General features: G+C 52.0%; 1 protein-coding gene across 1 annotated transcript in view; it reads left to right on the forward strand.

Annotated features, from left to right (window-relative positions):
* The first annotated feature begins 10,794 nt into the window (after positions 1–10,794).
* LOC144944251 (dystroglycan 1-like) overlaps positions 10,795–26,072 on the forward strand; it is a 29,536-nt gene continuing 14,258 nt past the window's right edge. Inside the window, exon 1 of the mRNA XM_078872258.1 lies at positions 10,795–11,085. The gene's annotated coding sequence lies outside the window, so the exon portion shown is untranslated. The remainder of the gene's footprint in view (positions 11,086–26,072) is intronic.

The following is a 26,072-nucleotide window of genomic DNA, read 5'->3' on the forward strand; positions in this document are numbered from 1 at the left end:
ACTCTCACACTCACACTCCACACTCACACTCCACACTCACACTCCACACTCCACACTCACACTCACACTCACACTCCACACTCACACTCCACACTCACACTCCACACTCACACTCACACTCCACACTCACACTCCACACTCACACTCACACTCCACACTCACACTCACACTCCACACTCACACTCACACTCCACACTCACACTCCACACTCACACTCTACTCTCACACTCACACTCCACACTCACACTCCACACTCACACTCCACACTCACACTCACACTCCACACTCACACTCCACACTCACACTCCACACTCACACTCCACACTCCACACTCACTCTCACACTCACACTCCACACTCACACTCCACACTCACACTCCACACTCACACTCCACACTCACACTCCACACTCCACTCTCACACTCCACACTCACACTCCACACTCACACTCCACACTCACACTCCACACTCACACTCCACACTCCACACTCCACACTCACACTCCACACTCACACTCCACACTCACACTCCACACTCACACTCACACTCCACACTCACACTCCACACTCACACTCCACACTCACACTCCACACTCACACTCCACACTCACACTCACACTCCACACTCCACTCTCACACTCCACACTCACACTCCACACTCACACTCCACACTCACACTCCACACTCACACTCCACACTCACACTCCACACTCACACTCACACTCCACACTCACACTCCACACTCACACTCCACACTCACACTCACACTCCACACTCACACTCCACACTCACACTCCACACTCACACTCACACTCCACACTCACACTCACACTCCACACTCACACTCCACACTCACACTCCACACTCACACTCCACACTCACACTCACACTCCACACTCACACTCCACACTCACACTCCACACTCACTCTGCACATTGACTCCACACATTGACTTTGCGCGAGGCGTTGCCCAGTTAACCCTCTTAAGCGGTGGACATTCGCAGTATTTATCAAAATCTTCTTTTTTAAGTGTCTCATACCGCGGTGTTAGTTTACAAACCGCATCGTTATTAACAAAATCGGAGTCCTTCATCGCAAAACGACGCGCGACAACGTCAGCGACGTCTCTCAGTGACCTCTGGGGACGATGGTTCGACCGCACGCCCCCCTCCCTCCCAGCCTTGTTGTGACTTCCACCGCCGCTTCAGAGTCAACTCGTCTGGTGTGGCGAATCAGTTGGAGATCTCCCAGCCCGGCTGAAATCGATGTTTTGTCTTTCTAGCGCTAGCGGCGCGTACACTCGCTCGCTCGAGCCGCTATGTGGCCAAGCCATTAGTACTCTCGCTCCCCGATGCGAGGGGGCGATTGGCTTATCCCACCCGTCCTCCGGGCGGAACCGTCCCGTAGGCAATGTCCATCGTGCTGCTGCTGCCCGCAAGCAGCTGCATTGTTCTCGGCCTTGCGAAGGGAGGTTTCCATTCGTGGGGGCTGGAAGATTGAACGACGATGTTCACCCGCGGGTCCAGGAGTCGCCCTCGCTGTGCTGGGCCCGGGGGGGGGGGGCTGCTCTGCGGACGGGGAGCGGCGGTGCCAGGCGCACGCTGCCCACGCGTGCGATGTCGACTTGCACAGCATCTGGGCAATTGGCTCGCCACCTGGCCGTGTTTAACCGGGACAGTCCTGGAGTTGTCGACTGTGTTATCCGGTGGCAAGAATCCATTCGTACCATGGTACCGGCACTGGTATATTGTCGGAAATCGAAGCGTTCGAGAGACATCGGCTGACTGAGACGCGTGAACGGTCTTGCTCTGTGGAAACCGTCCAGTGGCCCTCATCGCAACTCCTAATGGCCTTTACAGCGCTCGGAGAATGAACGTCTCAAATCGCTCCACAAACGCGCGGGGCGTCCAAGCAGCCGCTTGCTTCTCAATGTCACCGCTCTGCACTTCACCGCTGGCACCAGCCAACGGCGCCTTCTCTGCGCTGACTGCTCCAGTGATGGGCGCCGAGAGGTCGCTGCCGATGGGGGCGAGAGGGCTGCTGCTGTCCAGTGGCCGCAAGCAGAGGAGTCGCCCTCGGGAGAGAGGGGGTCGATGGGGGGGGGGGGGGACCTGGGGGGTAACCGGGTGAAGCGAGGCTTTTAAGGAAGAGTCTGAGCCACGTCCTGCTCCAGCTCCTCTCGGATGGGGGGGGGGCAGCTGTTGTGTAGGGGGGGGGGGGGGCACCGTCACAGTGAGTGGCACCGCTCAGGGGATGGGAGGGAAGTCGCGTGGGGCCAGACGGACAGTGGGCGGCCCCGCAGGGCCCACAGACCCGCAGGGCCCCGTGCCCCGCAGGGCTGGGCGCTGCTGCCCGGAGGGCGAGGCACGAAGCTCGCTGCGAGGGCGAGGAGCCGACACAAAGATCACGAACGTTGCCCAGTGTCTGGCAGCAGGCGCGTGTTTGTTGTTACTGCCTTTGAAGCGCCATGAGGGTGCAGACATAGGGGCTAGTCACTGAGGAGTTGCCACGCCGCACGCTGGGCGTGTGAAACTCGGTGCACGAGGAAACAACGAGAACTCTGGTACTCGAGTGAAATGAATGTGTAGACAGTACTGTACATTAATCACACAGGAGGGCGTGCGGGCTTCACACGCAGCAGATGTGGTCTCCAGGTTACGTTACTGGACATCTGTAAAACAGAGCTTCATCTTTCATCGGATTACTCCAGTCTGAATAAAGATTCTGATGTTCACTCCCATAGAGTCGTAGCCTTCCCCATCTCGGGAGACACCGACCCTGGATAACAGTGGTGCCAATCTTGAGATTTGGTACATTTATATTTTATTGATATTCTCCAGAAAAAATTTCTTGGGGTTTTTAACTATTGGAGGAAACTGGACAACCCAGAGGAAACCCGTGCAGAGCCAGGGGAGAGAGATCACACTTACTCCACCCTCTCACACACACACACTTTGCAGAACCAGGGGAGAGAGATCACACATACTCCACCCTCTCTCACACACACACACTTTGCAGAGCCAGGGGAGAGAGATCACACTTACTCCACCCTCTCTCACACACACACACTTTGCAGAACCAGGGGAGAGAGATCACACATACTCCACCCTCTCTCACACACACACTTTGCAGAACCAGGGGAGAGAGATCACACATACTCCACCCTCTCTCACACACACACTTTGCAGAACAAGATGAGAACATACAAACTCCAGACAGAAAGGCGCCCGGGTTGGGAATCGAACTCAGGCCCTTCTTGCTGTGAAGTCGACTGTGTGACCACTGCGTCACCATCCTGCCGCCCACTCTGCCGTGGAAGTGGTGACGCGCGGTAGCTGAACAATCGCGAGCCACTGCTGCTGCGCAAGCCGCAGATGAGAATGTCATCGTCCAGGCGATGCACGACGTGACATCACGACACATCACGGCAGCAGCAGCAGCGCAGCCTCCCGTCCCGGACAGCCGTGCCGTGTTCCCGGGATGCCTTTACACAATCCTACTTTACACAATCCTACCGATCAGTGGCCAATTGCCTAACGTGTCCCCTAAGTTCACGCTGATTCACGCGGCAAGCTAAGGGGGATTTCAACTAATATATGTCATGAAACTGACCAGCGGCTCATACAATTTTACGGTTTATAACACAACTGTTGGCGAAACCATTGTGGCTGTGTACTCCAGGGGTCGGGCTGTTCCATGGAGCTGGCTGCTCCATGGAGCTGGCTGCGCCACGGTGGGATTTGAGTCAGGCCCCGCACCCACCTATGGACGGCCCTGACTGCAGTGGAGATCGGGGTGCGGGATGAAGGGTGGCGGTTAGCACGCTGCGCTACAAACCTGGCGAACCGAGTTCGATTCCTTCTCACGGCCGCCAATACCAGTGACGATGATTTGAACCGCTCCTGGGCCTCCCCTAGATCGACTCAGCGTCAAGGGAGTATCTGGTGCGATGTGTTAACATCGCCATTCGGGAGACAAGGCGGTCGGGCGTGGTGCTGGCCATCTATCTCCTTGTGCGCCGTGCCGGCCTTCAAATGATGCTCGCTAACCAGTACTTGTCCCAACAGACTCTTAAGGCTATACGCGGGCTCATGAGAGTGCGGGAGATAAGGTAGATAAACACGAGTGACGCCACGGCTGGGAGATTGTAGTCAGCCTACTTGGTTTTCCAGGACAGCCTCAATGCGTCTCAAGGCGGTGTTAGGAGGGTCGTGCAAAGTCGTCGCAGTCGGAGGCGGCCGTGCTGCTGCTGCTGTGTGATCCACGTTGAGTAATTTGCAGATAATGTTTCAGCATTGGCATTATGTTTTGGCCAATACCAGTTACATTGTATGGGTGTTTTTAGCTATGGGAAGAACCGGGGGACACGGAGGAAACCCATGCAGAACGGGGGGGGGGGGGACATACAAACTCCACACAGAGACGCGTCAAAGTCGGTGGTTCTAACCCAGGCGCTTCTTGGTGGGAGGCGCGAGAGTTGTGCCACCACTGCGCCACCACCAACCCAGCGGCCAGGTGTGGGTGGGGGGGGGTGGGAGGCGCGGGGCCTCTCTCGGGGTCACCGAGCACCACGGCGGCGGGGACATTCCGCGTCGGGTGCCGGTAACGGTGAGGGATGGGGCGGAAGGCGGTGCAAGATGTTGACAGAGATGGGAGACCTCGCGTGCAACGCGGGACTGCTGCTGCTCCTGCACTCTCTTGCTGCATTCTTCAGCGCTCCCTGTACCCTCCCGCCCCGTATGTTTATTCCCGCGCGCTGCGGAGACCCTGGCACGGACACATTCCTCACTCCTCGTCGGCCCTCCGATTAACACGGTTGGCTACGTATGGTGCGAAAGAAGTTCAACACACACATACCGCCTCCACTACCACCACGCAGCCTGGGAATTGTTTGACGCGCGTTTAGCTCTGAGAAGTGGCACTGAAAGAGAATCCACCCCAGCCATCCCATCAGGTGTCACAATTCAAGAGGGCACCGTTTGATTCAAAGATGCGGCGTGTCCCGTGTATTCTCTCCTGTTTGTTGTCTGATGTGTGTTACCTTGTTTGTAATTTTAGTCCGTTTAACACGTCGGCTTTCGCGGAAGCTCACATCATGGCGAGATCCCATCGCAGTAGCAGCAGCAACAGCAGCAGCAGCAACAGCAGCAGCAACAACAGCAGCAGCAACAGCAGCAGCAACAGCAGCAGCAGCAGCAACAGCAGCAGCTGCTCCCTGCACCTCGCGTCTCTCAGCTGCTGCAGCTGCTGTTGAGTGCAGCGCTCTGCATAACGATCTCGCGACAGAGGAGCGCTACGGGTCTCGCGGTGTTTGGTGAGCGCTACCTGCAGCCAGGGCCGCATTTAGGCAATGACGGGTCTAAGGCTGAGAGGAGGTAAGGGACTAAATATGTATTACATTTGAAAAAAAAAAACCGAAGTCATCAAACATTTATTTACCGATATAACATTTACAAATGTATTTGACTCAAGGTAAATTCATCAAACAAATCACTTACTACACGCATTGCTTAAAACACAATGTTCCCTTAACTTCAGCTGTGGAAAAGTCGCGAATGGTGTCATCGTAATTCAAAGACAAAATGTTTTGATGGCCGCGCTACCGTCGCTCATCTGTTACGACAACGTGGAATGGAGGGACTACGAGAAATGGGGGGCCTGAGGCAATCGCCGCATTAACCTCTGGGTCTGCAGCCCCGAGGTGGCGGGGAGGCAGATTCATCACGGCAGAGACCCCCGCGGGACCCCCGTCCTGCTCCGCGTTGGGGCTCCGCTGCTCTGGGCCAAGTCCGACGGTGGACGCGGCGCTGAGCAACCTCCTCTTGCGCCGAGCTCGCTCTGGCCACTGAATGCCCCATTGTGCAGGGCCCAGCTGTTTGCCCTTGGGTTTGCTCCGCGTAATCTGCGATGGTTCTGAGGCGAGTAGGAGGAGGACCTGCAGTGCACGTGCAGGAGCGCAGGGACGCGCTGCCGGCAAATTACTCAAACTCTTCTCGCACGGCTCTCAACGCCTTCTCCGCAGCCGTGGACAATATTAGGTGACAACACACGTCCTTGACGACCTCTCTTTACGACGGTAAACCCATGTTTAATCTCACTGCCTGTCCCGACTGCTTGACTCATGCCCTTTATGTAACCTGCTAATTAAACTCACAATATACCTGGCAAATCCCGTCCTACCCCTGGCCTTACGACAGCGCGTTGTGCTGGGGAATGTTGCCGCCATGAGCGGTGCTTTCCTGCAGCGCCTGTTCACTGCTGCCACGTGGAATCAACTTCAACCAGAGGTGCCACGCATAGACGGGAGCTGATCGTTTCAAACAGAACACATTTTGTTGCTTATATTATCCACAAGGACACCAATGAGTATTCTGTGTTCTGTATGACAGAGTTCTGTGTCATACTTGGACCCCTATCTAACAGAAAGGCGGCTCACCAGTGTCGATTCAAGCAAGGCAAACTCTGCTGATGAGTCACTGCGTGTCGAAACCTTTGCGAATGTTCGCTTGTGCTGAACCAATGTTGCTGACATTGAGCACTTACAGAAAGGTCGTGTGACTAATGAGATGTGGAGACAATGCCTTTATTTTTTTTATTATTGGTTCTTTCGGTAAAGTCACGTACAAGGGAAGTAATAAAATAATAAAAATAAAACATAATAAAATATGTTTTATTGTTTTACAAGGGAATTAATAAAATAATAAAAATAAAACATAATGAAACATATTTTATTATGTTATATTTTTATTATTTTATTACTTCCCTTCTACGTGACTTTACCGAAAGAACCAAGAAGATGAATCCCTGCAGTCACGAAAGCTTTATATCGAAATGCCTTTATTGTTTACGTGAAGGGACTGATGTGGGAAGGAGGCAATGTCCACTTGTTATTTTGTTGGTGACACGTGACATCTCTGTCGGATTTAAACATACAACATTCATTCAGAAACAAGTGTCACCCACTGCTGGATGGAGACCTCCCCACAATGCGATAGCCATTGGAAGTGTCTAATGGATTGTTTAAAGGAGTGATTCTGGTTAACGAGGGCCGTGTGCTCACGATTACCCCATTTGTTTGTGGACGCTGCTGCGTTGACAGTGGTGCACAAGGAGAAATCATTGTAAACTAAACACAATGTTTACCTGGCAGCCCTTTGCTTGGTGGAAAACTCACCACCGCCGCAGTTGCTGCCCACCACTTACATGAACATTGGCTGCTGACATTTGGTCTATGCCCATTTCAAACCTTTATAAACAGTTTGCCTTTAGAAGCAAACCCCCCTTTTCCTGACGACGACCGCTTGTGTTGCGATCGAAACGTCGTAGTTTTTTGTTCTTTTCTTTGAACCTATCTACGTGACTTTACCGGAAGACCAAAATAATATAAACACATTCGTCAATAACACCGTTCATGGCCTTCATAGGGAAACTGTATAATAGTCAAAGTTTCAGGCAATGACCCTTCATAGTGTATAGGTAGAGAAGCCAGAGCGATTGAGTGGATAAGAGTAGGAGACTGGACTTTAAAGCATGAGGGCTGATAAAAACAATCTATCGTAAATCTTATCAGGCCCCCATCGTGTGCTCGTAGACTCGCCCTTGCCGCCCCCCACACACAAAGCCAACTCGTGGCCTCCTCCTTCTCCTGCTGCTGCTCCTGCTGCTGCTCCTGCTGCTCCTCCTGCTGCTCCTCCTGCTGCTGCTGCTGCTGCTGCTCCTGCTGTTACTGCTGCTGCTGCTGCTGCTCCTGCTGCTGCTGCTCCTGCTGCTCCTCCTGCTGCTGCTCCTGCTGCTGCTGCTCCTGCTGCTGTTGCTCCTGCTGCTCCTCCTGCTGCTGCTCCTGCTGCTGCTGCTCCTGCTGCTGCTGCTCCTGCTGCTGTTGCTGCTGCTGCTCCTCCTGCTGCTGCTCCTGCTGCTGCTGCTCCTGCTGCTGCTGCTCCTGCTGCTGTTACTGCTGCTGCTGCTGCTGCTGCTCCTGCTGCTGCTGCTCCTGCTGCTCCTCCTGCTGCTGCTCCTGCTGCTGCTGCTCCTGCTGCTGCTGCTCCTGCTGCTCCTCCTGCTGCTGTTGCTCCTGCTGCTCCTCCTGCTGCTGTTGCTCCTGCTGCTCCTCCTGCTGCTGCTCCTGCTGCTGCTGCTCCTGCTGCTGTTGCTCCTGCTGCTCCTCCTGCTGCTGCTGCTGCTGCTCCTCCTGCTGCTGCTCCTGCTGCTGCTCCTGCTCCTGCTGCTGCTCCTGCTGCTCCTCCTGCTGCTGCTGCTGCTGCTGCTCCTGCTGCTCCTCCTGCTCCTGCTGCTCCTGCTGCTGCTCCTGCTGCTGTTGCTCATGCTGCTGCTGCTGCTCCTGCTGCTGCTGCACTCGTGCCCAGCTTCTGAGCCCCACGCAGTAGCCCCGAGGGCAGTCACCTGCTCCATTCCTCAATCACGCGCACACCACCACCACCCACCCCACGGCGAGCAGCGACCGTAACCCGACCCCTCGAACCCCCCAAATGACATCTCACGAATGCCGACCACTAATGGGTGAATACCGAGAGCCATTGGTGGCGACGGCGGTGCCACTTGGAGCCGGGCAGCAGCCGCCTCGTGCCTGCCGGGGCTGCTGCCCGGGCCACCGCCGCCCCGTGCGGACACTCACACGCCCCCCCCGCGGAACCCACTTGCTCTGCTGCCCTGTTTGGGCAGCAGAGCAAGTGGGTTCCGTCTCTACGGGGATTGACTGTTACCCCCCCCCCCCCCGTCACGATGTATCAACTCTCATCATTAACAGAGTTTGCCAAACATCACGACACAGCACCACGGAGCCGGAGCGACTGTTGGTCGCCGGCGCTGGTTCTGCTGCCTTCCCTGGCCTCTGTCTCGTCGGTTCCCGCGCCATCCTGCAACAGCTGTGCGCGTTACACATCCACTCGCTCTGGCCTTGCTATGTAGTGCTATGAAGAAGGGTCATTGCCCGAAACGTCACCTATTATATACAGTATATGTATTCATATTAAGACCACAGTGTAATTGACGAGCGTACTGATTTTGTGTTGTGAGACGAAATGGACGTGGGCAGATCATGCCACTTGATGAGCAAAGAGGAGATCCGAGTGGGAATGAGCCCATTGGGGGTGATGGGGGGGGACACGCTGTGATGGTGGCAGAGTGGCACCGCTGGGAGAGAGAGAGTGGGTGATGGGGGGGGGCACGATGTGATGGTGGCAGAGTGGCACCGCTGGGAGAGAGAGAGTGGGTGATGGGGGGGGGACGCTGTGATGGTAGCAGAGTGGCACCGCTGGGAGAGAGAGAGTGGGTGATGGGGGGGGGGGCACGATGTGATGGTGGCAGAGTGGCACCGCTGGGAGAGAGAGAGTGGGTGATGGGGGGGGGACGCTGTGATGGTAGCAGAGTGGCACCGCTGGGAGAGAGAGAGTGGGTGATGGGGGGGGCACGATGTGATGGTAGCAGAGTAACACCGCTGGGAGAGAGAGAGTGGGTGATGGGGGGGGGCACGATGTGATGGTAGCAGAGTAACACCGCTGGGAGAGAGAGAGTGGGTGATGGGGGGGGCACGCTCTGATGGTGGCAGAGTGGCACCGCTGGGAGAGAGAGAGTGGGTGATGGGGGGGGGGCACGCTCTGATGGTAGCAGAGTGGCACCGCTGGGAGAGAGAGAGTGGGTGATGGGGGGGGGCACGCTGTGATGGTAGCAGAGTGGCACCGCTGGGAGAGAGAGAGTGGGTGATGGGGGGGGGGGGCACGATGTGATGGTAGCAGAGTAACACCGCTGGGAGAGAGAGAGTGGGTGATGGGGGGGGGGGCACGCTCTGATGGTGGCAGAGTGGCACCGCTGGGGGAGAGAGAGTGGGTGATGGGGGGGGGCACGCTCTGATGGTGGCAGAGTGGCACCGCAGGGAGAGAGAGTGGGTGATGGGGGGGGGGCACGCTGTGATGGTAGCAGAGTGGCACCGCTGGGAGAGAGAGAGTGGGTGATGGGGGGGGCACGCTGTGATGGGGGGGGGGGCACCGCTGGGAGCCAGAGCCTCGTGTCCACTCGAGGCCACTTGGGATGTGGGTGACGTCATTGGCCACGATAACGATGTCGATAGCGAGTCAACTCGTCCTGCTCCCCCTTGCGAGTGAATGGACATTGGATAACAACACAATGCAGCATGATGTCAAGCAATAACAAGTTATAATAGGAACAAGATAAAACGGAGATGAGTCACTCCCTACACAGCCACAAGTGCACCACAAGTTTAGTCTGAAGTACATCTTTTCCCACCGCTGCGCTTTGTGTTTTCGTTTCAAATTAAATCGCCACTGCGCTCCCTGTGAGCCCAATGCCACAAAGGGCTCAGGGCACATTCCTCCTGCGCGGACCAACCCCCAGTCTCCAATCAGGTCGACCATTGTCCCACCAATCCCCTGTTGGGGGTTGGTAGACGAGGGTTCGGTGGGACAGTGGTCGACGTGATTGGTTCAAGCGAGCCCGGCTCTGCTGCTGCTACTGCTGATGAGACGCCGCGTGTCGAAGCCGCTGCAGGGTTTGCACGAACTGAAGCAATGCTGGTGTCATGATGCACTCGCACAAGGGCCTGCTGTGCCTTCATGGGACGTGAAACAATACTTCCGTTCATTATGCGGCGGGACAGATATAGGTAGGAGGCGGAATGTCTGATTAATTATTTAATGATGGTTTTTTAAATCGGGTTAATAGGATTAGGATTGGGGGGAGGGGTTCGGGTCAGGACCCCCCCCCCGCTCACCAGCGCCCCTCCCCCCTCGCGCAATCGCCGCCGCGTTTTACAAACGCGCTCGGCTCGCCGTAGCGCGGTGACGTCACCCGCAGTGGAGGCCTCGGGGAGAGAGGAGCCGGGACTCGGCTCTCGCGTCCCCAGCGGCAGCAGCAGCAGCGCCGTCGAGCAGCAGCAGCAGCAGGAGGAGGAGGAGGGGCAGCAGCAGCAGCAGGAGGAGTAGCAGCAGGAGGAGAGCGGCGGCGGTGGTGGCGGCAGACGCGGCTCGCCCCCTGCACGCCGCGACTCTCGCCGCAGCCGCCGCAGTCGCGCTGCTCGGACGCGGCTCCTCGCTGCGCGACCCCAGCGACCCCAGGTGACCGAGACGAGCGGACAGAGCCGAGCCTCGTGAGCCTCGTGAGCCAGCAGCAGCAGCCGTCACTCTGAGCGGGGACGCGGGGGGAGCAACCGGCCCGAGCGACCCTGAGCGAGGTCCCCGTGTGAGCTGAACGGGGTCCCCGTGTGAGCTGAGCGAGGTCCCCGTGTGAGCTGAGCGAGGTCCCCGTGTGAGCTGAGCGAGGTCCCCGTGTGAGCTGAACGGGGTCCCGTGTGAGCTGAACGGGGTCCCCGTGTGAGCTGAGCGGGGTCCCCGTGTGAGCTGAGCGGGGTCCCGTGTGAGCTGAACGGGGTCCCCGTGTGAGCTGAACGGGGTCCCCGTGTGAGCTGCGGTGGTTCCCGGTCTCGTGGCGTCGCGCTGCCTCCTCACCCCGCAGGCCGAGTGCCGCTGCCCGGCCTCGCCTGGGGCGCTTTGACGCCACCTCACCCAGCCTGGCTCGCCTCACCCTCACCTGCCCTACCCTCACCCTGCCTCACCCTCACCTGCCCTACCCTCACCCTGCCTCACCTCACCTGCCCTACCCTCACCCTGCCTCACCTGCCCTACCCTCACCTTCCCTACCCTCACCCTGCCTCACCTCACCTGCCCTACCCTCACCTGCTCTACCCTCACCTGCCCTACCCTCACCTGCCCTACCCTCACCTTCCCTACCCTCACCCTGCCTCACATCACCTGCCCTACCCTCACCTTCCCTACCCTCACCCTGCCTCACCTCACCCTCCCTACCCTCACCCTGCCTCACCTCACCTGCCCTACCATCACCTGCCCTACCCTCACCTGCCCTACCCTCACCTGCCTCACCTCACCTGCCCTACCCTCACCCTGCCTCACCTCACCTCACCTGCCATACCCTCACCTGCCTGGCCTGTCTGCTCCGAGCCGCCTGCCAGCCCGCGTGTCATTGCTGCCCCACTGCCCCGTGTACCTGCTCGCCATCCCCGCTCCATTAATGTCGCGTCTGTCGTCGTCCTGCTGCTGCTGCTGCCTCACTCGCGCCGTGTCCCCCCAGGCGAGCCGGGCGAGTCGGGCTCGCAGGTGCAGCCTCTGCTCAACGTGTGGGACACGCGATCAGCGTTCGAGATGTACCCCATTGGAGTTGTACCTCATTGGAGACGTTCACCATTGGGAGATGTACCTCATTGGAGACGTTCACCATTGGGAGATGTACCTCATTGCAGACGTTCACCATTGGAGATGTACCTCACTGGAGACGTTCACCATTGGGAGATTTACCTCATTGCAGACGTTCACCATTGGAGATGTACCCCATTGGAGACGTTCACCATTGGAGATGTACCTCATTGGAGATGTACCCCATTGGAGATGTACCTCATTGGAGACGTTCACCATTGGAGATGTATCTTATTGGAGATGTACCCCATTGGAGATGTACCCCCATTGGAGATGTACCGCATTGGAGATGTACCTCATTGGAGATGTACCCCCATTGGAGATGTACCGCATTGTAGATGTACCTCATTGGAGACGTACCTCATTGGAGATGTACCCCCATTGGAGATGTACCCCCATTGGAGATGTACCTCATTGGAGATGTGCCCCATTGCAGACGTTCACCATTGCAGACGTTCACCATTGGAGATGTACCTCATTGGAGATGTACCTCATTGGAGATGTACCTCATTGGAGATGTACCCCCATTTTAGATGTACCTCATTGGAGACGTTCACCATTGGAGACGTTCACCCGGCCGTGGCCAACGGCGATGAGTTTTTATCTCCAAACTTTACCGCCTTTTGAGACGAATCCGTCAGTAGCGCTTCGTCGAGATGAATGGGTGCTTGAATCTCTTTGAGTGATGTAGGATCTGAGACTAATGTTTAGTCTGTTGTGGTTCGTGCTGGGTTCAGCCGAACACTGAAATGGTCATGTCATTAAGTGTTCGGCTTCGTGTTTGGCTCGTGAATGGTTGTGGACTACTTTTGGTTCTGAGTTAGGACGAGAGTATAGTTCCGGGACTAGGATTTGGTTTCGCCAGTTCTAGACAATGGGCGACTTCACTGAGGATTAGGGTGGTGGCTCGGCTCAAGCACGCTGTGAATGAGGGGGCGGCTGTGAGCTTGTTGCGTTTCGGCCATCATCTGCCCGTCGCCACCGTTGTGGGCCTCTGCTGCTGCCGCTGCCTGGTTTCTGGCTCTTGTGCGACCCGTGCCCAGTCGCGCTGCTGCTGCCGCTGCCTGGTGCCTGGTTTCTGGCTCTTGTGCGACCCGTGCCCAGTCGCGCTGCTGCTACTGCCGCTGCCTGGTGTCTGGTTTCTGGCTCTTGTGCGACCCGTGCCCAGTCGCGCTGCTCCTGCTGCTGCCTGGTGCCTGGTTTCTGGCTCTTGCGCGACCCGTGCCCAGTCGCGCTGCTGCTGCTGCTGTCACGCAATCGCCACGAGCGACAGCGGCTTCCCGCAGGCCCCAAGCTCGGAGCGACTCCGGCGGTGAACTCTTGCCCGCGTCTGTGCTCGCTCGGCAAGTGACGTTCCATTTGAGGTGACGAGGGATTGGCCACTTTAGTCCGACACTTAAGGCGAAGCAGTCCGCACCGTTTCGTCTGCAAGACACTTGCATGGCGACCCGCTCCCGTCACTCGGCGACTACACGCGCGACCCCGCTCATTTGTACGCGCGCAAGCACACATGCAGTGGGACGCAGCGGCAGCAGCTGCTTAATCAGCTTCACGATCTTAAATTCTCAGCCTTAGCTTCTGCCAGTGCTGTCTCATGCAGAGTCTGAAGTTACCGAGGTCATTGTCCTCAAGCCACGGGTAGAGCCGGTCACATGAAGGCATCAACTCACCGTGGTCATGTTCAGCATTTCCAGTGCTTGATACACTTACAGCACAGGATGACGTAGTCATTGTCAAATTATAAATTTAATGGACAACTTTTACACACAACTCTTGCGATTTCAACTCCGAGTCTTATCAGCAGGAGTCGTGAATGGCCACCATTGGGCCTGTTAAGCACAGCACGAAAAAAATTGTACCCAGCTGATTGTGCCGTCGTGGAGGACTTTGGGTAACAAACGTAGGGATTAGAGGGGCTACGTTGAAACGAGTCCAAGGTGCCCTGCTTAAACAATGCTCCTGCAAGCCAATGGTACAGAAGGCAGATGGACTGATATGGGGGTTTTTGCGTTTAGACACTCATCTCTTGAATTGAACGCAGTTTTGCAGTTCATAGAGCCTTGTTTAAATTTAACGTTGTGAGAAGGCGCCACTGCCTTAGCTCTGTCACGATCTGCCCTTACACCTCTTGATACAATGCAGGCCTCTTGTGGTGTGCGGTCGCTGCTGGGGCCGATCCCTCTGTCCCTGCTGGGGCAGTGGCCCTCTAGCCCTGTACAAAACCAGCCAGGTGGCACAGTAGTTGGAGCTCACGCTTCGCAAGAGTTCAAATCCTGGTGGGGGGTCGACTGGGCCCATCATCTTTATGAAGCTGATAGAGAGGCATACTACTTTGTGGGGAGACATCGCAGTGTTTATCCTGTCACACACTCAGGAATGTGGAGTTTCTCCCGTTGGCTCAGGAGATTAGTTGGGTTTTACTCCATGCTTTTTTTTCTGGTGACCACGATTCATGTAATGTTAAGAGATTTTATGTATACATCTGAGCACACACACTATTTTGCATAGGCAATTCTTTGGGTTGTATGCATACTCTTTAAAGACTATGTAGGATTTGATTTTCAGAGCATATACAATTGTGATGTAATAACTGGAGAGAGATCATGATGAAAATATTGATTTGCAGCAACAATTAACTGACCTATATTCTGAAGCGATTGTGTGTTTGGTCTCAACCAAATGTATACAGCCAGCCAGCGTGTGGACAAGGTGTTTCACAAACACGTCCAATCAAAATATACTAAAGCGACGACAAAGCCTCTCATGAATGCAGAGAACTATGCAAGTAAAAAGTAGGCACCAAAAGTACATAGCTGGGTCACAGGGCATCATGGTAAAATGTAGATTACCCTGTGTGGTGTCTGGTGTTTGTGTGTAGTGTATGTAGCCTGTTCGTGTTGGTAGTAAACCAACACTAGCATTCTTTACTCGTTTTGTCCTTATTAGCCATCATCACTGCACTGTCCGCGACATGTACAGATTGTGTTTTATGGCTGCCACAGAAAGCAACCGGCCCACACACTGCCAGGCATCCTCCTTAACAGCCTCAATAAAAGCCTTTTCAAGGCTGGTGTTTAGGCGTGGGCTGTAGTGATGGGAGAGGATGTAGTCTTGTTTTACAGGCCTTTAGGTTGTGCTTATTCCTTTCTTTACGAAGGTCTCACAGTGTGTGCCAAGGGCAGTTCCTGAAAACAGCTGTGGGGTACACACAGTTCCAGTAGCATAGCAGGGCTGTACCACTCTGATGATTCGCACTAAAGATGTAACCAGTCCGCATTGAAACTCGTTTATTATATATGGTTGTACCATTGTGACGATTTTGTTTTATTTCCACCGCACTTCACAACCATTTTACATAATGTTAAAGTGTCGAGTCAAATGCCTCCCTGTCAAATGAGCAAGAGGGCATCACTCCACTCTTGTCGGTGGCCCTGAGCCAGTGGTGGTAATTCCACATGCCAAAGGCAAGGACCAGTCTGTAGGATTGCCACTGGTGGCACCACCGGTGGCTAAGATTGTACTGACATGCACATACACTCCTACAAAAGACGCACTCGGTATTATGGTGGTGATTTCCCCACATAGTCCTGTGGTGTAAACGCAGCTCGTATTTCACGTTAAGTGTGTTTGATATTTCGTCTCAATCTGCACTATTTTTCCAGTTGATGGCTATTCCTATCGATCAGAAGGACATTATTCCAATATGCAAGCGTGCTATGGATCCAGTATTGGAGAAAAGTGTACACACATTAGTGAAAGAAGGTGAAACGTTAATCCATCAGTGGATCAATACGGTCTGATGTGCTTACATTTATACAGAGTGTATTATTAACATAGATTATGCTGTTCTTACCAATATTTACATTAGTCCAGAGCTAATATGGCAGCAGGGTGGCACAGTGGAAACACTTGTGCCTCAGAGCAAGAAGGGCCTGCGTTTGATTCCTCATTTGGGCACCATTCTGTGGCGTTTGTATGTTCTCCACCTGTTCTGCAATGGGTTTCCTTCGGATTCTCTGGTTTCCTCCCTGAGCCAAAAAAACACCACACATTGTCACTGGTATTGGCCAAACATCCCAATGCTCAAACACGATCTGCAAATTACTCGTTTGGGATCACACACAGCAACATTGTCGTCTACTGGGAAAATATGCCATTGCTTTACACGTTGCCCTGTGGTTATACACCCAGCAATCAGTACGTGTCCATACGCAAGCAATCTTTGGACAGTGGTCATCTCCACTGGGGGTCCTAAACCAGTGATTGAAATGGCACATTTCTGCGGAAGTGATTAGTCCATCGACAGTCAACCACGATGGCCTTCCCACAGAATGAAATCCATTATACTCACTTCTGATGGGCGATGGTCCCAGTTGACACGGGACTGGAAGTCATCGGATTTGAAGTTGCAGTTATGAGCTGCCGTTCTACCACAGTGCAGTACAGTCGGTGTCTGTCAGCATTGAATCCCATCAGTTGACAAATAGGCTACACTAGTGCTGGGATGATTGGTTTATTGAATTGATAAATGGACGAAGTTTTATAATGGACAAATCTCCTGTTGGGTTATTAGCCGGGGCCCTTAAGTGATGCGGTTGATGGCGCTAATGATGTCACCAAGTCCTGCTCATCACCTCCCGTCCAGCGGCACACATGCCACTGCAAACTCAAAACAGTAAAGAATACCGCAGGCAGCTGTATTGTTCTAAATAAATGAACTGATTTCAGCGTGAATGTAACCTCGTAATGTTAAAGACGTATTGTCATAATCATTTTGTATATTTGGGATTGGCACCATACCTATAGTGCAAGGCAATCACGAATGCGCTTTTTATTGCACACAGCAATATCCAGTTGAGTAATTTGCGGATAATTTTCAAATTGGCATATTTGGATCGTGATGCTGGCACACGACGGCCTGCTCGTTTGGAAACTTTGATGTCCGCTGTGAAGCAGACGGCCTTCTCAGATTTACAGTTGATGCCCCCACGGAGTATTGTCCAGGGTGGCCTGCCAGAACCTGAGCCGTTGCAACAGGCGGTGAACGTGCTGCTGCTGGGCCATGTCACCACCATGTCTAAGCAAGAGGCCTGAGTTTATCTTTATTGTGCACGGTGTAGGAATGTTATTTGCTTTGCAGCAGCGGCTATGAATGAGATAGGTGTCTGGTTACTCCTTGGCTCACTGCAAGTTGTTGAATTTTTTTTTGTAAAAACACAAGCACGTCTAGAGAAATCCGATCGTTTCTTTGGCTGTGTGCAGCTGCTCGTAATGGGACAGCTGCACATGAAGGTTTTAAATGTTTTTATCCCCCAATTGTATCCTAACATTGGTGTCGCGACAGTGGATGGTGCGTCACCGCGTATTCAGAGTCGGAGAGCACCCCCAGCAGATTTCACACAACATCTGAAGTCGCTTTACTTGGTCTCTTGTTCACACTTGGCAGCGCACATTTACATCCCCTGCAGGGTTTGTTTGCCGTATTACAGAGTCAAACGTTAAGTCCCTTGAACACAATTTTTTAAAATAAAGTGAATAAACTAGGTTTAATAGGGTAATTGGTGACTGAGACAAGACCACAATCGCTAAACGTGGTTTACCCATGGCTGGCTGCCTGGATTCACATCAATGATCTCAGCAGTGCCAGCTCAACGCGTCGGCACGGCCATGAACCCCACGAGCCAGCCGGTCGCTGTGTCCTCTGGCTGTAGTAACCCGGCATGGCCCAGCCGCGTGCGTTATCCTGCGCTGATGCGGTCGGTGGACCTCGCAGCAGCGATGGTGTTGGGATGGCGCCCCGCTGGGCGGTGCCGGGGGGTGGGTGGCAGCACTGCTCCATCACAGCAGTCTTCTAGCCCTGCCGTCTGAACGCTTCTTTTCCTCTTGAGCGTCGCCGCTTCAGCAAAGAGCCTCGCCGCCAGGAGGATCCTGCCTCGGGTGTGCGGCCACTTCTTGTTTTGCTATTTTTGGGTAGATTAGAGCAAACTGGAGTGCCTGGAGGAAACACCTAAAACGAGTTTCTTTACATTTGAACATAAATGCATAACGTGAAGACAACTCCTGTTTAAAGATTAATTTAAACTAAAAACCTAGTGTAAGTGCATTTTCCAATGCAATACTATAAATAATAATTGCTCATTTATCCAGGAAAGCCGCACTGAAGCCAATGCTCTTTTCAGGCCAATCCTGCTATATTGGGATGTTTGGTCAACACCAATTACATTGTGTTTTTGTTAGCTACGGGAAGAAACCGGAGAACTTGGAGTAAACAACAGGGGAAGCGCATACAAACTCCACACAGAAAGCTGCCCGAGTCTGAAATCAAACCCGGACGCTTCTTGCTGTTGGGCACAAGCATTAACACTGCTGTCACCACCCTGCCACCACCAGACCACAATTCATTTTTAAATGATCCACTACCAATGCCCTGGCTTCCTGCACATAAACTCCCACAACCATCTGCATTATTGCTTTGCTGCGATTGGATACAAATCATTATATTGTATTAATCATCACATGCGGTATAAATATAGGCTTCGATGACGAGTTTCATATCTTGTTGCTGGCATTGTGCCATTCTTGATCACACATTATTATCACCCACAAGCCAAGCAGCCTCGCCCAGGCCACAGTCTAAATGATAGCATGCCAAGCAAAGTGCAAAACCATTGTTCGATTTAAAGCTTTCGTGACTGCAGGGATTCATCTTCTTGGTTCTTTCGGTAAAGTCACGTAGAAGGGAAATAATAAAATAATAAAAATAAAACATAATAAAATACAATTCTCACTAAGTGAGAATAAAACATAATAAAATACAATTTTCACTAAGTGAGAGTTGTATTTTATTATGTAAATTTTATTTTATTATTTCCCTTCTATGTGACTTTACCGAAAGAACCAAGAAGATGCAAAACCATTGTTCGTGGGGTGTTACATAAAAGCTACTCGCAGTCATGACTAATATAAGCTTGGTTAGCCGATCAACATGCGTCATACAATCGTACACAATTAACACGAATTTTAGGTGGTAAAGAATACGAGTTTTCTCGCAGAGGATATGAGATACGAAACCACAATTTCGGTGGAGAGTGGGATACAGTATTTATTTAACCCCAGGCAATTGTATATGATGATGGAATTTGTAAACAGGCGATTCGGCTCTCCGAGGGTGTCGGTCGCGAGTGTCTTTGCGTGCGCTGCATCTGTCATTGCATCCTGCGCCAGGCACCGCACCACTCAAAGGCATTTTCACACGGCTCACTGCTATAAACCGGCTGCTGCTGAGGCTTCTGCGTGTCCTGATAAACAACAAGCGATGGTAAACATTCGCATCGCTGAGGAATAATGTCGCTTCCATTGCTGGTGTTTGTCGAGCACTAGTTGGAATGTGCCGTTTACTCCAAAAAAGTGTCCCATTGATTTTTTTTTTAACAGAAATGCATCCTCTACACACATGGCTACTTGTGAAGCACCCTGACTAGCAACTGCCCCCAACAGTTGTGTGTGCTGTTTTGTGCAACCAGGTCACCAAGTTGCAGTAAACATGCAGAGGGTACGTCACTCGTGACAACACCGCTGTGGCATCTACAGATCCAACGAGCGTGCGTGAGCATGAGGATGCCGGCTTGCATGTGATTCTGATTCTGTATGCCTCATTCGCAACAAAACTCTAGCAAAGTTCCATCGCAAGGGCTCACCCATTTTAGGTTTATGGTTATAGCAATCAACGATGTGGTATGTTTAACAGACAGGTCTCCCGCAGTCCTGAAAACTTTTATCAGAGATTCTCCACGGACTCTACCCTGGCGACCTCTCCCCTCTCATCTCACTCTACTCCCCTCCACGCACTCTCCACTCCAGCAACCAAGGCTTTCTGTTGAAGTCCCCAGTCAACATTTGCTCAGTGGGAGGTCACTCTTTCCCCTCTGCTGCCCTCTAGTCTGGAACTCCCTTCCCCCAGCCAACCAAACTTTTGACTCCATGCCCCCTTGCCAGTCCTGGCTAGAGACCTTCCCCTTCTCTGCCCAAGACTGCGTCTTCTCTCTCAACGGACAGAAGATTTTCTATTTCTAATCCCAGTCAGGTATCAACTTATTTCGAAATCCCTTTGGGTTGATGAAATAAGTACCACTTTGTTGCGAGTCAGCAGTGGTTGTCCTATGGAGAGACTGGTTGCTATGGTTTCCACTACAGAAATGTGCTCAGGGCCCCCAGTACAGATGAGCATTGTCCCGTGTGGGAGCGCGGAGAGACCCCATTCTTTACATAATTAACAAAAGGTAGTGCCAGTAAAGAAGTGCATTTCCTGTGTGTACAGTATTGCCATCTTCCAGTAACAGGGCAGCAGGTTTTGCACACTCTGCACGATGAAGTTCCCACGTGACCACGCGCAATCTGCACAGGTCGGTCACAAACCTACTTGCTACTCTGCCTTATGTTGCTCATCACGAGGTCTCGCAACGCGGCACGGCTCTGATCTCTGCGCAATTTACCAACCCTGCCTCTCGGGCTCGGGCGGGCGAGCAATGCCCTTTGCCGTGTGTGTGGCGTAGTGAAGTTGTGTCGCTGCGCATGGTTTAAATACAGTGCGGCATTAAATCGCAAAGCGAGCTGCGTGCACTATGGTTGTTCTAAGCGGCTACTGCGCTGGCGATTATATTCCAGCCTGTTCCGACAATAATTAAAGTCCAAATAAGTTTGCGACTACATTTTATTAAAGTGCTACAGCACTTTATTTCAAACTCCTGATAAATAGACGTAAAACCCGTACGCGTGTCCCTGCTGAGTCACAAATCCTCCTCCAGCCTCCACCCTGGCGCAGTGTCTCTTCGCACGTTCTGCGTATCTACCATCAACGGTTATACATTCTGCAAATATCCGGGCATGTGGCTCAGTTCTCGCTTGAAACTCGGTACACGTATACAAAAGATCACTGAGAAGTGTTTTATAAAATGTATACTCGTTCAGCCAGGAAACCCTTGCTGAGTCTCAAGACTTTTTTCAGGACGGGCCTGCCAAGTTTTCAGTCAGGGATGATGATGCTGCTGCTGCTGTGTGTGATCCCAAATGATTAATTTGCAGGTACATTTTCAGCAATTACCAGTTGCATTGCATGATTTACTTAGCTATAAGAAGAAACTAGGATCCTGGAGGAAACCCATGCAGAACAGAGGGAGATAATATACGAACTCCATGCAGTCACGTGCCGGAGTCAGGATCGAACCCAGGAGCAGCTTGTGTTGAGGCGTGAGTGTCACCACTGCGTTATCCTGCTGCTCTTAAAGCTAAACAAAGTTTTGTTTCCAGACACGAATATCGTGTTCCTCACTATCCACAGCTTGACGCATGCAACGTCACACCCATCATGACGGTTACATGATTGTAAATCTGCCATTAAGTTTATCTGCTTTGGTTACACCAGATGCAAACCCTTGCTGCCCTCCCATAAGGTTCTGAGATGTGATTCCAGATTCAGGGAAATCGCATTCATCCACACTGCTCTACAAACCTAGAATAACCTGGTGTTAACGTCCTCAATTAAAGCCATCCCATTTAAACCGAACTTTTGCTTGGAAAGTTTGAGTGCTCTTGCTTTTGATAATTATCGTTCACACTTCATTTGAGTGTTGAGATGAGGATTCTGCTGAGATTCGTCAGTGCAACTCTTGACAGATCACACACAGATTGCTTGTTCAATGCAACCCCAGGACACAGGCAGTGAAATGAGAAGGCTGTCCTACCCCTACGGAAGCACGCTGCTTTATCTCTGCCGTGCCATTCATATCTATCAAGAAGAATATCGTTGTGTCTACGCCGAGTTAAATTTACCCCACAACCATAGGCGTCTCTCTTTGCTGTGCTCCACTTGTCCTGTGTCACTGCTAGGCAAGTCTAAAACTCTGTAGAGCTGAGTGGAATTGCATATCTTTGACTCTTGCTTCTGTGGCACGTCTAGCACTTCACTGCAAAGCTTCTTAATGGCTACAGTCAATTTGCTGTGCTTCTTTGTGCTCGGTGGAATGTTTTGCCATTCATTGTGTGTGCCTTCATCACTATTCCGCTGCAGCTTTATGATTTTGCCTTTCCCCGATGTAATTTTGTTGACTCGATTTCTTTTGTGAAAAAGAGGATTCTGTGGGAGGCTGCTTTGTTCGCATTGCACTGCAGTCACCATCTCTCCGGGGACACGTGATTAAATCCGGTGATGTCATTGGCTTGCCCAAAGATGTCACTGAAAATCACATTTGTTTTCTTCTGCGGCAGTGGCCTGGAACCCAAGCTTCACAATTTTTGAAACCAGCTATGAAGCCACTGATCTAGAAAAGGAGCCTCATCTTCCCCAAGGCTTAAGTAGCATTTGTTCAAAACACTGGGATGAGGTTGCATTGCCATGTAATCACGGTGGAACTAAACACAGCCATGCACTGTAATTATAAAGGAATTTGCAGGTTTATAGTCTCCAGGACTTAATACTTGAGCTGCTTGGAGGGGCAAAGTGGAAGTCACGTGACCTCTCAATCGATAAGCGATGCTTGCTTCTCCTGCAAGGTGACGGCACTTAGTGGCGGCAGCGGCGGCCACGACAGCAGCAGCCGTGGTTAGAGGTAGGCAGTGATAAAACGCTTCTTGAGAGACGTAATTAAGGGGCCTGTTTGGGAGTAAGGGGGAAAGATGACGCCCAGTTTGTGAGTTGATTCGGGTTAAGTATTGTTTATTTATGTATTCAGAGCATGCTCAAAATTTACCAAAAATGTAGAAAATTACATGCAAATTCTTAAATTGAGATGACACCACAAGATCCCTCCTCAACTGAAAACTTGGCAGCACCCTCCTGAAAATTATTCTGGAGATGAGTCTGGAGATTCGTTTAGGCTTTCCTGGGTGAACAAGCGTGGTGGTGATAATAACAACAGCTGACAGAAGCCGTGCTTCCTGGGCAGAGAAGCAAGGGGTCTGCGTGGCTTCTCACTGAGACTCGCACCATTCTCACTGGTCCCACAGCTGCCGTGGCTGTGACACGGCGTGGCTCTCCCTGTCACACCACGTGGCTCTCCCTGTGACACGGCGTGGCTCTCCCTGTGACACCACGTGGCTCTCCCTGTGACACCACGTGGCTCTCCCTGTGACACCACGTGACTCTCCCTGTGACACCACGTGGCTCTCCCTGTGACACGGCGTGGCTCTCCCTGTCACACCACGTGGCTCTCCCTGTGACACGGCGTGGCTCTCGCTGTGGCACTTGACGCTTCAAGCACCCATCGGATACAAATGCCAACACACGTGGCCATACTGATATGACTGAGGCACCCATATTGAGCTTATATAAAGCCACTGCTCTGTGTGATGACAATAATTAAACACACGACAACTTAGTATTTTTTTACGGCAGCAAAATAGACTTTGGGTGTGTAACATTTACTGTGCTGTGTTTAGAGCCCTTCTCTCATTATTTGTTGAAATTTAAATCTTCACTTAAAGCTGTCGTGACTGCAGGAATTCATATTCTTTAGGTCTTTCGGTAAGTCATGTAGATAGGTTAAAAGAAAATAACAAAAAACTATGACGTTTCGATCTCAACACAAGCAGTCGTCACCAGGAAAAGGGGGTTAGCTTCTAAAGGCAAACTGTTTATAAAGGTTTGAAATGGGCAGCGACTCATCACACGTCGGGGTCGCTGCCCACCACTTACATGAACATTAGCTGCTGACATTTGGGCTACGCCCATTTCAAACCTTTATAAACAGTTTGCTTTTAGAAGCTAACCCCCTTTTCCTGATAACGACCGCTTGTGTTGAGATCGAAATGTCGTTTTTTGTTATTTTCTTTGAATCTATCTACGTGACTTTACCGAAAGACCCAAGGAATATGAATGTTCAAATTTATTTTAGAAATCCTGGACAATTTCTACACCGCAGTCAATCTGTACAGAGATAATACTTGTGTCGCAGTTATATTGAGGGAATAAAAACTGACGGATTTAGATCGTCATTCCTGTTACACAGCGTGCAAAGTGGAATGCATGATGATTAAGTTTTATCGTTATTTGCAATGTGTGGCGTCCCTCCAACACCAAGGCGCAATCTCTTGAGGTTGGGCTCTCGGCCTGCGCCCTTGCAGCAAACCTCTCATCTCCCCCCGCATGTGCCTACAGCTTCGAGCTGCTGCGCCTTTGCTCAACTCAGATGTATGGCTGCTATTTCGCCCTCCTGCTCGCATTCTCTCGCTGTTTGCTCTTTGTATTTATTAACTCAAAACTTTGTCTTCAGTGCAGAGTGCCTGAACAGTTCTTCCTCGCAGGAAACTGTCCTTTACCAAGGCTTAGCCTTCACTATTTGTTCTCTCACCATCATAATCGAGGCATTATCCCCAGCTACGGACTCCCTTTCTCTGCTCAAGGTTCTCAGTTCTGGAACCCCCCCCCCCCCCCGCGTGCACTCCTTATGTTCGCAGTAACCTCCTCTTGTCCCTCCTGACGCGTGACCACGACAAAGGCCCAGAGCCTCCACGCTCAAACCCACGGTGGTTGTTGCTCGTCTTTTGCAAGGCGGTGGTGGTAACTCTATTTCCATGATGATGCCAGTCTTATTCGGTAGCGCATTCGCCGTCCGTTGCAGAGGTTTGGAGTTTGAATCCGGCAGGCTGCCCTGGTTATTTCTGTGGGGTGTATTGACCATAAAGTGTGCGCCGTTTAATCTACGGTGGATGTTAAAGATCCAGTGACGTCATTTGAATAGAGTAGCTAGTCGTGTGGCAGCGTCACGGTCCAAGTTTGGCAAATTCTAAAAGTTACACCGCAAATCTCAATGGGGATCACACATAGCAGCATCGTCCCCTACCGCGGAAATACTGCAGACTATGTGCACGATAGCGCCTTCCTTCGTGATAGCCTTACGCTATAAGAATGACGAGTATACCAATTGTACCCAACTGTCAATTCCCTTTAACATTCAGAAGGTGCCACTCATTTTACAGATTTTCCCAAGGAACGAAGTGTGCTTGTGATGCACACACGTGTGCCAGCACCCAAAGGTGCCCACGCTGCGGAAATGTGGAGACTCGTGTTTCTTAAAGCTATTATTTTCTTATTTAACCACTGAGGCTTTAGCCCACACCAATAGGTTGCTCAATGATTTTAATCAGCAATCTGAGCAGCCTCTCACAATGAGTCCAACAGCCAGGTATGTGCTCGCTTGCCACAGCCAATTGCACCGCTGCCGTGGATGGCTCTGAGTGAGCAGAACGAGCCATCCGCACCACCGCCTTCTGGTGCCAGCGTCGGTGACCCTATCCCAGTCTCGTCTACACAAAACTAGCAGGACAATCCGCCTCCTGTCCCATAGCTGTCCCTGCACGTAAACTACACAAGTATTCTGTGCACATCTCGTCAGCCGCACATCCGTCCAGCAGTGCACCATTTTGGCAGTGTTGCTTCAACAAAGAGCAAACTCTGAACTGGTTTTGATACTCGGTGTGTCATCAGCAGAGGTGAGCTCGCTTTAACGAAATGCTGGCTAAGTGCAGCGAGTAAACAAAGCCATTGACTTCAGCTCATTCACACCAACAAGTAAATTGCAGTAAAATGATTTCATAATGGCTGCTGGCCCTGTAAGCATTAATTACTTCAATATTTCACATTGATTCTGATGTTCACAATACGCACATTGATTTGTGCATGTACAGAGAGATTAATTTCAATGTATGCCAATTTGTATATTCATACTTTGGTTAATGATGCCATAGAGGTGATAAATAAACACTACAAATGATCCATATTTGTAGGGGCAGGTAAAATGTACTGATTAAAAACGTCCTTCTCTAAGTAGATTGGAATGTTG

Source organism: Lampetra fluviatilis, chromosome 34, assembly GCF_964198595.1.
Source record: "Lampetra fluviatilis chromosome 34, kcLamFluv1.1, whole genome shotgun sequence".
In the NCBI taxonomy this organism is placed as follows: domain Eukaryota; kingdom Metazoa; phylum Chordata; class Hyperoartia; order Petromyzontiformes; family Petromyzontidae; genus Lampetra; species Lampetra fluviatilis.